We start from the raw sequence: 16191 nt of genomic DNA, 5'->3' as shown, positions 1-16191 counted from the left end.
TTTGGAAAGAAAGTGCAGTTTATGGCTGTCCACCCAGAGACTGCTTCATAGGGTCAAGAATTGGTGTCTGGGGCATACACAGAGGAAAGGAAGAATACGGAATTGTCCTGTGGGATCTCCAGTGTTACAAATCATTTGGGCCACCTGGGCACTGAATGACAAGCTAACATAACACAAATAGTTTGGACCACTGTCAATGCCAAAGACCAGTTGGTAGGATGGTCACACCATCCAGAGCCAGCAGAAAAGTCACAATGACCTAGAGGCATAGCTTCCTATCTGAGTAGAACATAATAATCCTCATGTGTCCCTCCATAGACTACACACATATATTCCTGCAGTTTCTGCAGTGAGAGAAAGTTGATGGAACAGGAAGGAAGAGAGTGAAAGGAAAGTGAATTAGTGTTCCATTTCCTTGGCATGAGCCTCATTCTAGTTCTGTGAAAGTTCAGTGCAAGCTGTTGAAGACGGGACTCTGAACTAGACAGTGACAAACAGTAGCATCTAGATTTTGTTAAATATTTACCAGATACGGAATAGCTGTAAACTGGAAAAGACTGAAAACAAAAAGGATACCATTAATATTTTCTTGGTAAGGGATAGAGATATTGTTACTTGGCAATATTAAATTTTCTACTTTTGCATGCCAGTTCACAATGGGTTGGAACTTAAAATAGCAAAATATATTTCAGTTATGTCTGTGAGTTGAGACTGTTCAATACAATCTTTCCATTGACACTCAAAAAAAAAAAAGAATAAAGAAAGGAAGGAAAGGAGAAGGATGGAGAGAGGAAGGGAAAAAAAGGAAAGGACTCAATCCATTACTACCATCATTTCATGTCAAAAAGGTCATTTTCAAAGCAAAACACAAAATGAGGAGGAAAGAACTAATATGACCTCTACTTTCTCTCTCTTTTTTCTATTTTATGGAAGAATTGTGCAAATTGTACAAACTGGCAATTGGATACAGAATACAAACTTTCTGAAAGAGCTTCTATGATTCCCACTCATTTACGTTTTCAGGACCATCTCCCACTTTGCCTCATTACTCTTGGCTCAAACTACATCAAACTGTATTTTTTTTATTTAAATATACATTGTTAGTTTTCCCTTCATTATTTCTGTATCTGTGCTTCCCTTAGCTAGACATGTCTTTCCTTTCTTGTCAGTCTAAACAATCAATAATTATATTATCAAGACAGGTATGAAACATTAGTTTCATTGCGATGTTATTTTCTCTTATGTTTCTTGTACCTTCTTCTATAAGAGTATTTATCACATTTCTCTTTAATTTTTTTGTTGATATATTTTACTTAAAATTAAACTCTTTGAGGGAAGGGAAGAAGTATATAGTAATAGTTAACAGCATAAATTCTTGTACTTACATACCTGTAGTGAAATCTCATAATCATGAATTCAAATTCTATGGGGCATTAGGCAAACTATTTTACCTCTCTGAGCATCAGTTTAGCTGTTTTTGTATTCTTTTTTTTCTCAGAATTTGGTATTACCATACAGTATATATGTAATACAGTTTGATTATTAAAATCATGAATGAATTGATTTGAACAAATATAAGGAGGGTGTAAAATGTATAAAAGGTCTCTGCTACCAGTTCCTGGCAAAGATCCACTAAAACATCTGTAATTTCTTGAGCAATTAGGATGCTAGGTACACCTATTGTTCTAATTTTTGCTCTTTGACCGTGGCTCCTGATACAGAGCTCCTAATAAAATGTTCTTGGTGACAAAATTGTCTTTTGTTCTAATGAGGTGACTTTTGACTTTCTTGGGCTCCTGGATGAGAGCTGATCACCAGAAAGGCCAAGCCATGATTAAAAGCTTGAAATTTTCAGCCTCACCCCCAAAACTCTGGGAAGGGAAATCCTGGGGTAGTTGGAAATGATTTTTGCTCTTACCTTTGGGAAGCTCTTTATACATGTTGCTGCTGCTGCACACCAGGTCTAGCGAGACCTTGGGAGAACCATGGGTCTGGGAGAAGGGTCAAGGGTGGAGAGCAAAGATGTGTTTATTTAAAATTCTCCTTTCATTTGAGACAACTTACCCTCCAATAAGAGCCATAAACTTAAGCCATATTAAAAAGGCCTGTTTCTTTATACACTGTGTCTCTTCATCCAAGGAAAAATAAAATTGTTTTTAACCCCCTTCTGTGCAAGGCAAAGACTAAATATTGGTGTTTTCTTAATAAATATTTATGTGTATGCAAATAAAGTGAAAGTCTTTAAAACTACTGATATTTATGAACTGATCATAAAGTTTGATGCAGAACTGACATCTCTGACTCTCTGAGAAAACAGATTGAAAGGAAATCAATTCAAACCAAAGGTAATGGAAGGAAGCTCTTTGTATATGCTTGGAATAAATAATAAAAACAGAGTGATAGCATTGATGGAATCTGAAGGTAAGAATATCTGGAATATAAACTGATGAAAAAAAGTTTATTTTCTAGAATATGAGTGTGGCAAACTAAGGTTATTAACATGGGTGTGGCCGAGTAAGGTTTTTAACAACAGTGGACTTGAATAGTTAGCCAGTACAGAGACCAGAAGACTGAAATATGCCCTCCTTTAAGCAAATTTGTTTTAAATAATTTATTTGGTGGCAGGTCTGTACTACATGCTGGGTGAGCAGTATCTAATATAGTCTCTATCCTCAATTTTTGAGTGTATATTTTAGTACTGAAATGCATAGTAATTAGTCAATTTAATGGACAATAGCAATTACAATAAATGCTATGAAGGATAATTGTATGAAGAATTAATTAGTATACAAATTTGAATACATCCAATCAAGGAAGTTGGAGAAAGGATCCTCAGGAAATAATAATTGATCAGAGAGATGACAGAAGAGTTGGCATTAACTAGATTTACCATGTTTATCTCTATAACACAAAAGCTGGACTCTTCCTATATTTTATTCTTTAAAATAGTAATTATTTAAAATGACTAACAGGAAAATATTTTCCTCTTTCATTTACTTGGTTTTCCTCTAAATTCTAATTGGTACACAAAAAGGTTTGTAGAAAATGTTGAACTAAACGTGAATGAGAGCAATGGAATTGACAGTTTTACCAATGCTGTGAAAAGCAATTAATCAGTGTCACTAGGAGCCAGTAGGTTAACACTTCTTTAAACAAAAAAGATATTTTCACACCAGTAAAAGTTAAGAAAAGGAAAGCAATTCAGACCATTTACAAAATTTTTTTTTTTTTTCTCTTTGAAGTCTCACTGCGAGACTAGTATTAGTTTAATGACTACATATTTAAATGGTAGACTCAATGGTGGTTTCTTTGCTTCGCTTTGCTTTGCATTGCTTTTTCCCCCACTCTCCTCCCAACTTCATAGGCGATTTTTTCAGACAGGACCTAGTAATTTAACTATAGGAGGAAAGTCTCTAAGAGGCCAGAAAACCATGAGGGGTAAATCCATTATGTGTCTTCCTTGGAGAATAGCTTACTCTCTCATTGCTGCCCCACAACTTGACTGTATCAGTGTATCTGTGAAAGACCTGTCCTCAGATAAAAAAAAAAAAAAAAAAGAAAAGGTAAAACATAGAAATATTATCACTATCATTTCCCCAGACAGTATTTATGTGACACAGAGAAATCAGGTCAATCAGGTAGATAGGCATTTTTTTTTAACATTATCAATCGTTCAAATTGACTAGACTTTTTTTTTTAACTAAACCAAATGAATAATTTGACACCATGGAGAGATAGCCTTACTCAATTTGTTTATTTATTTTAAATATCAAAAATATTGTGAAATATTAGAAGGAGAGCTATATCTAAATGTCTTTTATTCTTATATTAGTTTTCCCAAAAGTAAAACATTTTTTGAATGAGAAGCTTATAGTAGATTCTGAAATTCCATTACCTTTAATACGTAGTGATGGAAACATGAGCATGACCATGACCACATATATGTTCTTCTAGTGACACTTTATACACAGCAGTACGATCGCAGAGATTGAGACTTAAAATTGTATTATGCTTTTGAGCACACTAGACCTTATCATCTATACTTTTCTCATTGCAAAATAAGCAAGAGGAGTAGAAAATGATGTTTTGGGCCGGGCGCGGTGGCTCACGCTTGTAATACCAGCACTTTGGGAGGCCGAGGTGGGCGGATCACGAGGTCAGGAGATCGAGGCCATCCTGGCTAACACAGTGAAACCCCGTCTCTACTAAAAAATACAAAAAATTAGCCGGGCGTGGTGGCGGGCGCCTGTAGTCCCAGCTACTCGGAGAGGCTGAGGCAGGAGAATGGCGTGAACCTGGGAGACGGAGCTTGCAGTGAGCCGAGATTGCGCCACTGCACTCCAGCCTGGGCGACAGAGCGAGACTCCGTCTCAAAAAAAAAAAAAAAAAAAAAGAAAATGATGTTTTGTTGAAAAAGTGAACTTATGTGTTTATCAGTTTATATTGATATAACAGGGAGTCCAAGTCTTAGTGGCACAACATAACAAAAGTTTCTTACATACATTACATTTATTTGTGACATATGCAACCTTCACCACAGTTCGGCTGAGGGTTCTGTTCATTGTAGCCACTCAGGAATCCATTGTATTGTAAGAGCTGCCATCTTTAATAAGGCTAATCACTATGCTAGAGAGAAAAGACATATCTGAAAGGCCTCGCAATAATAATTAAATATTTTGGCCCAGAAGTGACATGGCTTCATACTATCATAAGAAAACTATGAAGGGTAAATCAACTACGTGTCCAGAAGGTAGAGACCCAGAAATATTTTAGGTACCACATTAATAAATGCCATACCCGGCCGGGCGCGGTGGCTCACGTCTGTAATCCCAGCACTTTGGGAGGCCGAGGCAGGCAGATCACAAGGTCAGGAGATTGAGACCATCTTGGCTAACACGGTGAAACCCCGTTTCTACTAAAAATACAAAACATTAGCCGGGCGTGGTGGCAGGTGCCTGTAGTCCCAGCTACTCAGGAGGCTGAGGCAGGAGACTGGCATGAGCCCGGGACGCGGAGCTAGCAGTGAGCCTAGATTGCGCCACTGCACCCCAGCCTGGGCGACAGAGCGAGACTCCGTCGCAAAAATAAATAAATAAATAAATAAATAAATAAATAAATAAATAAATGCCATACCCTCTTAAGACTAAACAGTGACATCAGGACCAAAATAGATTCCTGATAGCCATCTATGGATTTCCTCTTTTCTAGACTTTCCCAAGGCAGTTCTGAGGGCAGAAGAAACTAACACACACACATACACACGCACGCACACACACACACACAGAGATGTAAATACACACATACACACACTTTCGTACTTTCTTTTCTCCTTCTCAGTACTATTGAGTAAAAAAATAAATAAGTATCTTGCTTAAGGCAATAAATTGATGTGCTGAGATCATGAGAAATGCTGTAAAAGCTCGAAGATGGGTTCAACTTACTTTGTGATAAAAGTTGGCAGCTGCAAGGGGTCTGGATTTTGGCTCGAGTGTAACAGTGTAGGAAAAGGGCATAAACACAAAGGGAAGATACAGTGATAGGAAGGATAGAATCTGAAGAAAAATATTTCCAGGTCTTGGGCAAATGCAAATATATAAACAGTTGGAAAATAGATGATCAAAAGAGCAAAGACACCTGAGAATAAAGATAGGTGACAATTTTATTAGATTCATTCATTCACTTATTTATTCTTTCAGCAATTACTAACTGATGCCTGACACCTGTTAAACCTGTAGTTGGCTCTCGATACAGAAAGTACAAGATAAACCCAGTCATTCACTCCATGGAACTCATAGGCTTACACATAAAAGGGTAATATTATTATAACTAATTTTTAACCTCCACTGAGAACTACTACAAACACATGGACTCTGTGTTCATTGGAAAATATACCAAAATGTCAATTTTACATGCTTCTTAAATTTATCAATATCAAATATCTTACTTAATTTTAATAAAAACAAACTTATGAAGTACTACTATCATATCCATTTATGAACAAGGACACTGAGGCTCAGAGAGATTTAACAACTTGCCAAAAGTTTTGCACTAGAGTCTAAATTCAAATTTAAGAATTATGACCCTGTTTCTCACACTCTCAATTATTGTTCAACAAAATTATAATAATAATAAAATAATTCACATGCAGGAGATTCAGTGTAATGAGAAGCAATGGGAAGGGCATAAAGAAGGGAAATAACATTATCAGAGTTACATTTTCAAAATGTGATGGTCAACATGTATCTAGAATAGACTTTAGAAAGTCTAGAGTAGAAGAAAAAGGAAAACAAAGAAATTTATTGAAGTATTTTAAAAGCATGAGATTGGATTAGGGTGGTGGTAGAAAAGGTGGAGGAAAATGGTCAGATTTTGCAATACTTTGAACATATTGTTCCCAGATTGCATGTGGCTTTAAGAAAAGAGGGGAGAAAGTTGTTCTTAGGTTTGTGTCCTGATCAGCTGGGTGAACAATGTGCTATTTACTGAGATGAGAAAAACATAAAAGTTTGAGGGCAGGAGAAATCAAAAATTCTGCTCAGAAATCTTTCAGTTTGAAATAAAATATTAAGCCTTCCCATTGAGAAGAAAAAATGTCAGTCTGGCCATCGGAAACACATGTCTGGACTTCAAAAAAAAAAAAAAAAAAAAAAAAGAAACAAGACTGGAGACATAAATTTGGGATTCAACAGCATATAGATGGCATTTAAGTCATGATCCTGGATGTCTGAGTATAAATAAATCTCTGGGACTTTCAATATTTTCAGGTCGGGAAAAGGAAGAGGAACCAACAAAGAAGACTTAGAAGCAGTAGCCAATACAATAGGAAAATAACCAGGGGAATGTGGAATCCTGAAAGCCATGTAAAGAATGCTTCCAGTTTCAAAAGAAAAAAGTGATCAACTGTGTCAAAAGTTGCTGCTGATATGTCAAGTAAAATGGGATGTAATATGTTGGAGCTCATTGTCAGTATACATATTGTCATTTAGATCCAGGTCACCCCTCACTTCAGATTTGCTAGAGATTTTAGTAACATAGCTTTAGACCACAGTCTTATTTTTTCTATGGAAGCTACTGCTACCAAAAATTGAATTTTCAAGGCTTACTCCATGGAAGAGGCTAGTTGTTTTCTCCTAAAAGCATATGTTTAACTTAAATAGCTAGTATCAGATAAGCAGTGGTGTCTGGAACTTTTAGCCAGCATAAACCATATAATCTCTTGCTACATGACAAAATAATCATATATATTTAAAAACATACTTCATAAAATGATCATCAATAAGTAAAGAACACTTGCAACATAGTAACTCCAATTTGGCACACCATTTATCCTATTGATCCTCTTTGCATATTGGTTTTCAGGAAAACTTTTTTGTGTGTGTTCTGCCCTACAACTCCCATTTGGAAATTTGCTGTTCAAAGCCCTCATGCTGCCTATGGCTGGCTGCTGTGCTTTTAGAGCAAAGGCACAGAGTAGAACTGATCTACACAAGTACTCTAAAATAGTATCATTAAGCCCCTTAGTTAATTAGGTCTGGACTGCTCCCTTCTGCAATCAGAACAGGAATTATATGCTCATTTCCTCTCTTACAGTGTCACCAAAAGAAAAAAAATCTTTACAGAAAATATGGCAGCTCCAGATGGTGACTTTCCATCAATTAAGAAAACAGATAATTTTAGTTAACCCTTGGAAATCTTACTGTCATCTTTTTTTTTCTCTTTTTTAAATCTATTAACTCTGTAAAAGATCTTAACATATGTTTGCTAATGATTAATTATCTATAAATATCTACTGGACTTTATAAACACTTATACTCCATATAAAATTGAAAATTAAGAAAGACCAATGCATTTTCCTAGTGAACACATTAAATATATTTTAACAGAAAAATGATAACCCATGTACATGGGATTATCTGTCAGTTTTAGAAGTCATTCTATTGTTCGCAGCACCAGACCCCCTGACAGCACCAGGCCAGCAACTCTGCAGTCACCATTACCAGCTCTATTACCCACCACATGATGCCTGTATCCTTTCTCTTGAGTCCTAGCTGCTAAAAATTCCATGTAGATTGAAACATTCCAAATGTCTATATCTGAACAGCTAATTTCTTATTTTACATATTTTCCTTAGCTATTTGGCAAGCATCTAAATGCTCTTGAGCACTTCTATCCCATAATGGGCAAAGACGGCACACACACAAAAAGAGGCAATCCATTTGACTGCTTGTCAGTTGCAGCTCTGAAAAATCTATTTCCCTCTGGACAAGAGATTGGTTATGATTCATTAAACTCATTGACTTACTATGAACTCTTTTCGATTTCCCTAGTAACCCCCTTCCCCAGAAAAATGTTAATTGAACCAGCACATTATAAAAATCAGAAGTTTGACTGAGATCTTTTTTGATTCCAAGAAATAAATTTAGTGAAGACACCATGATTTTCATATTGACCAAGATGTCCTAAATGTTGTCCTCAGCTCAACTGAACTTTAGACTGGCTTCTTCCTGCCGAGAGACCCCTGACCTCCCTTTACTTAGAGCATTTATTTTATAAAACTTGCCCTTGTGTTTTCTCTTCTCCTTTGAGATGTAAATCTTCAACGCACGAATATTTTTTTTCAAGAACTTGTGAGCCATCCCACTGAAATGCAATTGTCAAAAAAGATAGAGCCCCTGTCTCCCTTCCTCTGTTGGCGGGTAAGAGGCTTTTTTCCAACAAGCGACAATTAACACACACATAACCTGATCACATGGAGAAAATTCCCTCACAACATCCTACAGTGCTTTTCCATTAGCTCACCCCGGTGGTTAAAAATCTCCCAGCTTTTTTTGCAGGGGGATTAAATTCAAACTCTCTCTTCTATTGCAAGTCTTGACCCTTACTGCAATAGTCTTGAATGAAATCTTCCTTTCTATTTTTAATAAGTACCTGGTGCAATTATTTTTATAGTATAATAACAGGAACTGTGAAATATGTGATCACAATATAAATGTAATTCTCATCCTACAGAGCTCACCGTCTGTTCAATAAACAGAAATGAAAATGCATGAGAGAATTACTGAAAAAGTCAAGGGAATAGAGATTCTATGAGAGAAGTCAATGTGATTTGGAAATGGCCTACAAATAAGATCATAAGTTAACACCTGTGTGAACACAAAGGTAATATTGCTCAAAGAGCAACTCTGACTTTGCCACTAACTGCCCTGTGACCTTGAGCAGGTTACTTAATATCCAAGGATCTTGGATTTTTTATACATGAAATGGAGAGAATAGTCGATTTTGCTAGGTAATGAAACTTAAAAATAGCCATTGAGTAACTATGATATGATAGTTGTAAATTTCTAAATGTTTTATATATATTAAATTATTTGTTTTATATATATATATATATATATATATATATATATATATAAAATCGTTAAATCAAATGCCTAGTCAAGTCTCAATTTAGAGGTTTTTTTTTTTTTTTTTTTTTTTTGCCAGGGTTAGGGATCATGGCCCATGTCACAGCCTCAAGGGGTCCTGAGGACATGTACCCATGGTGTTGGGTTATAGCTTGATTTTATATATTTTAGGGAGGCAGAAGTTATAGTCAAAGACATAAATCAATGCATTGGCTTGGTATAATTGGTTCAGCCCCAAAGGCAGGACATCTGGAAGCAGGGGGCTTCCAGCTCATAGGAGGATTTCAAGATTTCCTGATTGACCATTGGTTGAAAGAGTTAAGCTCTGCCTGAAGACTTCAACTCAGCTTGAGTTAAGGTAAGGCAGGAAAGGGTTCTGGAAGCCCAAGCTTCCTGTCATGTAGATGACACCTCCAGGTAGCAGGCTTCAGAGAAAATAGATGTAAATGTCTCTTCTCAGATCTTAAAAGGTGTCAGACTCTCTGGAAAAGACCTAGTAAGAGAAAGAGATTCTCTATATAATGTAAATTTTCCGTATAAGAGACTTTTGCAGGACCATTTCAACATACGTCAAAGAAACTTATTTTGGGGTAAAATACTTTGATTTCCTTCAGGGGCCACTGTCTATCACATGATTTTATACCAGAGACAAGTTGGAACTTGGTATCTTATTTGCTACAAAGAATTTGTTTTGTCAGTCGTAATATCTTTCTGTGTTAATGTTGATGTTGGTCAGTTGTGACTGAATTCTAAAGGGAGGAAAGTGTAATGCGCCATGTCTGACTCTCACTTTCCCTCATGGCCTGAACTAGCTTTTTAGGCTTTTTTTTTTTACCCATTGGCCAAGAAGTTGTCCAGTCAGTCGGTTGGGGAGATTAGAATTTTATTTTTGGTTCACACATTCAATTTTCACAACAATGTTAGATGGTACTATTATCATCTCTATTTTATATATGAGGAAACTGAGGCAAAAAGAAAGCAAATATCTTGGTAAAAATAATCATTTCCTTTGTGGTTGACCTGCAGCGAAACTTTAAGCACTATACTTTACTGTTTACTTGACTCAGATAATAACTGTGAAAGTGTTTTCAAACTGAGAAAAGAATCAAATATACTGAAAATAAGTATAAAAAGAAATCCACTCTGAAAATAATGAAAACTGGTTCACTTTAACATTTCTGATTTTATGAATTGTAGTATGTAAGGAGTAATAAACAGAAACTCTATAAATGATGTTTTCCTGATATTCTTTTCAGTTTATATATTCTAAAAGACCAAATATTTGTCTTCCTCTTTCATACTTATTTGAAAATTCTGCTTAAATTTCTACATACCTAAAGCAGCAGCATAATCCCCTGATAAATGCTTTTCTTCATAATGCTAAGAAGGACAGATTGAGATTGGTGCTTTCTGTCATCCGAAAGCAAGGGAGAGAAAACCTAAGAGCTGCGAACCTTCCCTTTTGTTTATTCCGCGTGGCTAACCACCCAAAGCAGCCTCTCTGATCTCTCCCTGGGAGCCTCAACTGCCGCTACTCAGAAGGTCAGGATTGTGCTCCACACATCTGTCACCATATTCCTCATGACTTTTAGGCACCAGAACCCAGAGGGAATGGTAGAATTGAGCTGGGTTATTGATAAATATTGATAGCATGTATTAAAACATACTAGTGCATATGAGCTAGTTCTGCTTTTTAGGGATTTTGTTCTCTGACTCTCCTCGGTCTTGCTTGTTGCTTTTCAGTTATTTGCACGCTTGTGTTAATGTATTCTGAAAGATAAGCAAGACTAAGGAGAATAATGCGAACTTAAATGAATCCCTTCCTTTACAGTTGTAAGCAAAAGTCTGATGGGGTAGAGCTGAAAATAACAGACATTTGCCATTTGACTTTTGCTCTTGGGAAAAGGGATAATTTCATCCGCCTTTTGCATTGTTCTATTTCTGGCATTTTTCCAACTAAGAAAAGTTTTCTGATGCAACAGCAAATAAATATTTATAATAACTCCTTGAAAATATATTAAAGATTAGCTTCAAGTTTCAGAAAAAATCTAACTGTTCAATATCTTTCAAAGCACAGGAAAATGTATAGTTTCTTTGTGTGTTCAGTATTGATTTTATCTGGAGGTAAAGACTGAATTAGCCTTAAGTGTCTGGAAGACAGCTATTTAACCATCCACTCAATTGACATTTAGTTGGGTTGCTCAAAAATTGTTCCTTGTTACTATAGCTAATTTATAAAATTAATAGTTAGAGATTAGTGCTCATGTATTTTTGAGTAAAGTATTTATTGAATAACTACTATGCTTTTATTCCTTAGTGTTATATAGTATGTTATTTGGCTCTTTCTAAATTGTTATACCATATAACAGGCAGCAGGATAATTTGCTTAAAAAATAGAAATATTTATAATATATTTACATATATCTTATAAGATATTTATAATATATGATTTGTTCATTTATACACATATTTGCCTGGCTAGCAAGATGATTGATAGAAAGATGGATAGATTAATAGATATATAGATAGGTGGAAAGGTAGAGAGATGCAATATAAAATAGTCGTGCTCTATAAGTGTAAGACAATTTAGACAAAGAAAAGAATAGCATACAAAACATCATACAGGCTAGAAAATAAATGTTCTAAAAATATTGTAAGAATTCTGCAGGTCAGTGTTCATAAGGAGAATCATAGAAACTGAAAAGCAGATATGCTTTAATAATTATGGTTTTAAGCCTAAGCTTAATGTGGCCTAGAATCCCCTTGGTGGGGAATGTAAATATTTCAATTACAAGACAGAGAGCGCTAAACATGGACAACAAAAGGCAGAATCTTATATCCACTTGGAAAATTTTAAGTGCCAGAGACAGGCAAAGAATAAGCAAGATCATTACTAGGGAGTCTGGAAAGGTAATGGTCTTAAGAATTCAATAACAGAGAAAGGCGAGAAACAAGACAATCGTTGATGGAAACAGTTACACATGAGCAACCATAGGCCAGTGGACCAACCAGGATATTCCAGGAACTCAGTTTGTACTACAAAATCTATAGATGCTGTGTTTAAAATACTTTTAAGTCCAACTTATTTCATTCTGAGTATTAGTGTCTTAGCAAACACATGTTTGTGCAGATTCTGATGCCATGCATGGAATTAATTGTGTAATGTGTGTATATGTCACTCAAAATAATAAGGAAACCAAGGCAAAAGTGAGGATAGTAAGAATTGGAGTGGCTACAGAAAGCCACTCCAAAAAATGGAACCTAAGCTGGTCATTGATATGTGGGCAAAAATGGACAGGCAGAAAGTGGTTATGGAGAAATTAGGGCAAAGAGTAAAGGTATGGGAGAAATAATGAGAGGATTTCAAGATAAGTCGAAGGAAATAAAGATTTTACATGAGTTGGTCAAATTATATTTAGCCTGTGCAATGTTAAATGCAGTTCTGAATACCAGCTTCAGGAGTAATAAAAAATTAGGTGGTTTTCAACTGAAATAACACTTAATTTTTTTTCTATTTTAAACAAAAATGTTGATTTTTTTAAGTTTATAATTTTAAAACAAGTTCCAGAGGCTGGACAGAGGACGAGAGCTGCATGTGAAATGTCTATATTCATTGTTACATTAAGCACTACTTAATTCTGCTTAGAGGAGTGAGTTGGGAAGAGAGAGAAAAGAACATTTAATAGCTCATTTTCCCTGAGTTTCCCAATCAGGTAAGTACCATAGAACATGACATCGTATTTATCAGTGTGGATCTCGTCTTAAAAATAATTTATTTGTAAACATTTGGTGGACATGAGAGCTGGATTATAATTCTAACAAGCTGATGGAAGGTAAAATTTATATCAACTCCATTATGGCAAGGTCATTTATTATTCCTTATTGGGTAACATATTACAGATATTTGTTTCTGAAACCTTCAATTAATCACCATAACTCAGCACTCATGTACTTCTAGATATTAAGGAAAACTTTCAGGGGAAGAAATTTTCAAAGAATTAACAATGGCCAAACCGTGCTTTCCTTGTTCACTAGTTATTTGGAGTGAGTGTAGTTATACTTCCCACTCTCCTACTATACACAGTTCTACCATAGTTCTACCATTTTATTCACATTATATTTGCCCATCTCCCTTTTGTATATCTAAATTGTGCATATTTTTCAAGGCCAAACTCAAAATATGGTAGCTACATAAACCCTTCCTTGATGATTCTAGTCTTTGTTCATCTCTCCCTCAGGATAAAAAAAAAAAAATAATAGGCCGGGCGCGGTGGCTCACGCTTGTAATCGCAGCACTTTCGGAGGCCGAGGCGGGAGGATCACGAGGTCAGGAGATCGAGACCACAGTGAAACCCCGTCTCTACTAAAAAATACAAAAAAATTAGCCGAGCCTGGTGGCGGGCTCCTGTAGTCCCAGCTACTCGGAGAGGCTGAGGCAGGAGAATGGCGTGAACCCGGGAGGCGGAGCTTGCAGTGAGCCGTGATTGCGCCACTGCACTCCAGCCTGGGCGACAGAGCGAGACTCCGTCTCAAAAAAATAAATAAATAAATAAAATAATAATAATAATCATCTTAAAATGAAATGAAAGATAAAGGCGGGAGAATACCATGGTTGAGGAACTAAGGTGGTGGATTTCAAAATACTTGGGTTTCAACCACTGTGCTGCTATTTTCTTTTAGCTGTCAGGCAAATTACTTATTCTTCATTTTCCTCAATTTCTTCCGTTGTAGAATGGGAGCAATAGCAATGTTCAGGGCAGTTATAGATATTGAATCAGAAGATTTTCCAATATGCTTTACATGGTACTTGATTGTAAATTCTCAATAAATGTAAGACATTTCTGCTAGTAAAATATTAGAATTACTATTAGTCCACCAAATCAGAGAAATTTTTAGAAATGGAACAACTGCATTTTTTACATTCACACCAACTGCAATGTTTTTTCTGTCAATAAAAATCTTAACTAGCCTTCCATATTCAGTTCAAATCTTAAATCTATCATTAAGACTCTCAAATACCTTAGTAATCATTAATCTCCTTTGAATTACCCTAGTATTCTTAGGGAGTTACATAATACTTTAACAACATGATTTATAGAACATTGAATGCACTTTGAATTCAAACAGACCGAAGCTTGAATCTCTTCTCTGTCATTTCCTTGTTATGTATCATTAGACACGTAACTATAAATGATCAAAGGTAAGGGATTTTACAAGTTCCATATAGGAAGATCTAAAAGAACTATTCTATTTTCCAACTATGAGTCACATATTTAAATGTAATATTTAATTTTAAAATTTAGTTATACATATAAAAGCATTTGTTAAATAATATATTAATTTAGATATAACATTTTTTCATATTTTATAAAAATTATTTATCCATTCATAATCATCTTTGGTATCAGCATCTCATAATTCAGTCATTTCGAAGGTCATCAAACCCTATTTTCCAGAGCTAGTTGAGATACTGCATTTTTGAATTTCTGAAAGATGCTATCTATGGACATTTTACTTTAAGTCTCAAGTTTCATTTGCATAAGCTTGGCATAGTTGGTTACTTTTTTCATTTGCTCTGTAGGAATAGCTGTGATCCAAATTATTTACTGCTTTGGGTTTTTAAATGACTTTAAAGTCTTGTCTGTAATGATCCCAGGACATGGAGTTGAGAGATTATATCTCTCAGGAATCATTATTAAATCCATGTTAAGTTTCTGGGCCTCTCTTTTTTTTTAAATTTAAATTATATTTCTAGAATCATCCAACTCCAGCTATGAGTGAGAATGTTTCAAATTAGGATGTCTCCATCTTATGCTATTTTATTGTATAAAATAAGATAACTGAGGGTGACCCAAATTTTGAGCAGTACTAAAAGACTCAACCATGAGGTTATTCTGTTTATGAGGGATAGTTTTGTATTTCAGCATATGTGGAACTCATCCTCCTTGTGTGTCAGCAATCTCACTTATAAAATAGTATTGCCTGTGTATACCTACAGTTCTAGAATTGTGGGGATGGTGAACTAAATGAGATGGCAGGCAGCACACGGGGTAGCGTGCCCAGCACACTTTGCATCTTTCATACATTTTACAGTTAGAAAGGGTCGCCAAATTCATCAGAGAATACTGATGGCAGGGTAACTTGCCCAAAACAATGCAGCTAACATGAATCTGTACACAGTTTATCCTTGAGTAGGCAGTTAAAAATACCTTTCTTAAATTGAATGTACTATACTATATTATGCTATGTCATAATTTCTTAAATCGAATGTACTATAGATGAAAGTAAACAACTTTGGAACTAGATGAGTAGAACAGTAATTCACAGCAGATGAAAAGGGTGAAAAAGTGAGGTGAATGGCTCAAATTTTTGGCACATGAGGACAGAAAAAAGAAAATAAAAACCAGTGACTGGAAAATGATCCTAGAGATATAACTGGCAAGGAGGCTCAAAGTATTGACAATTATGTTTTCCAAGTTAAGACTTTTGGTCTGGTAGTTGACTGATTTATATTAGTGTGAGTTTTAACTTTCCTGTACACAAGGGGTCTGAATTTATTCTAGATAGCTGTCACTTTGATATCTATCTTCTACCTTCTGTGTGTACTCTTATTTACTCGAGGCATTTAAAAACTGACACAACACATTGTTATTCATGAAGTAAATATATTTATAGAATAATTTTACAGCACTACCATTATGCCTTTAGAACTACTTGGTATATTTGTTTTTGATAGAAATTAAAATAAAATCACTTATTAAAATATATGCAACTATTAAAACCCAAA

The 16191-nt window shown here is 35.4% G+C and overlaps 1 protein-coding gene across 2 annotated transcripts in view; it reads right to left on the bottom strand.

Annotated features, from left to right (window-relative positions):
- Nucleotides 1-16191, bottom strand: part of RIT2 (Ras like without CAAX 2) — a 389165-nt gene that overhangs the window by 26692 nt on the left and 346282 nt on the right. The gene's annotated exons all lie outside the window — the stretch shown is intronic.

The sequence above is a fragment of the Hylobates moloch genome, unplaced genomic scaffold, assembly GCF_009828535.3.
Source record: "Hylobates moloch isolate HMO894 unplaced genomic scaffold, HMol_V3 SCAFFOLD_5, whole genome shotgun sequence".
In the NCBI taxonomy this organism is placed as follows: Eukaryota; Metazoa; Chordata; class Mammalia; order Primates; family Hylobatidae; genus Hylobates; species Hylobates moloch.
This window is presented reverse-complemented; position numbering and strand designations above follow the sequence as displayed.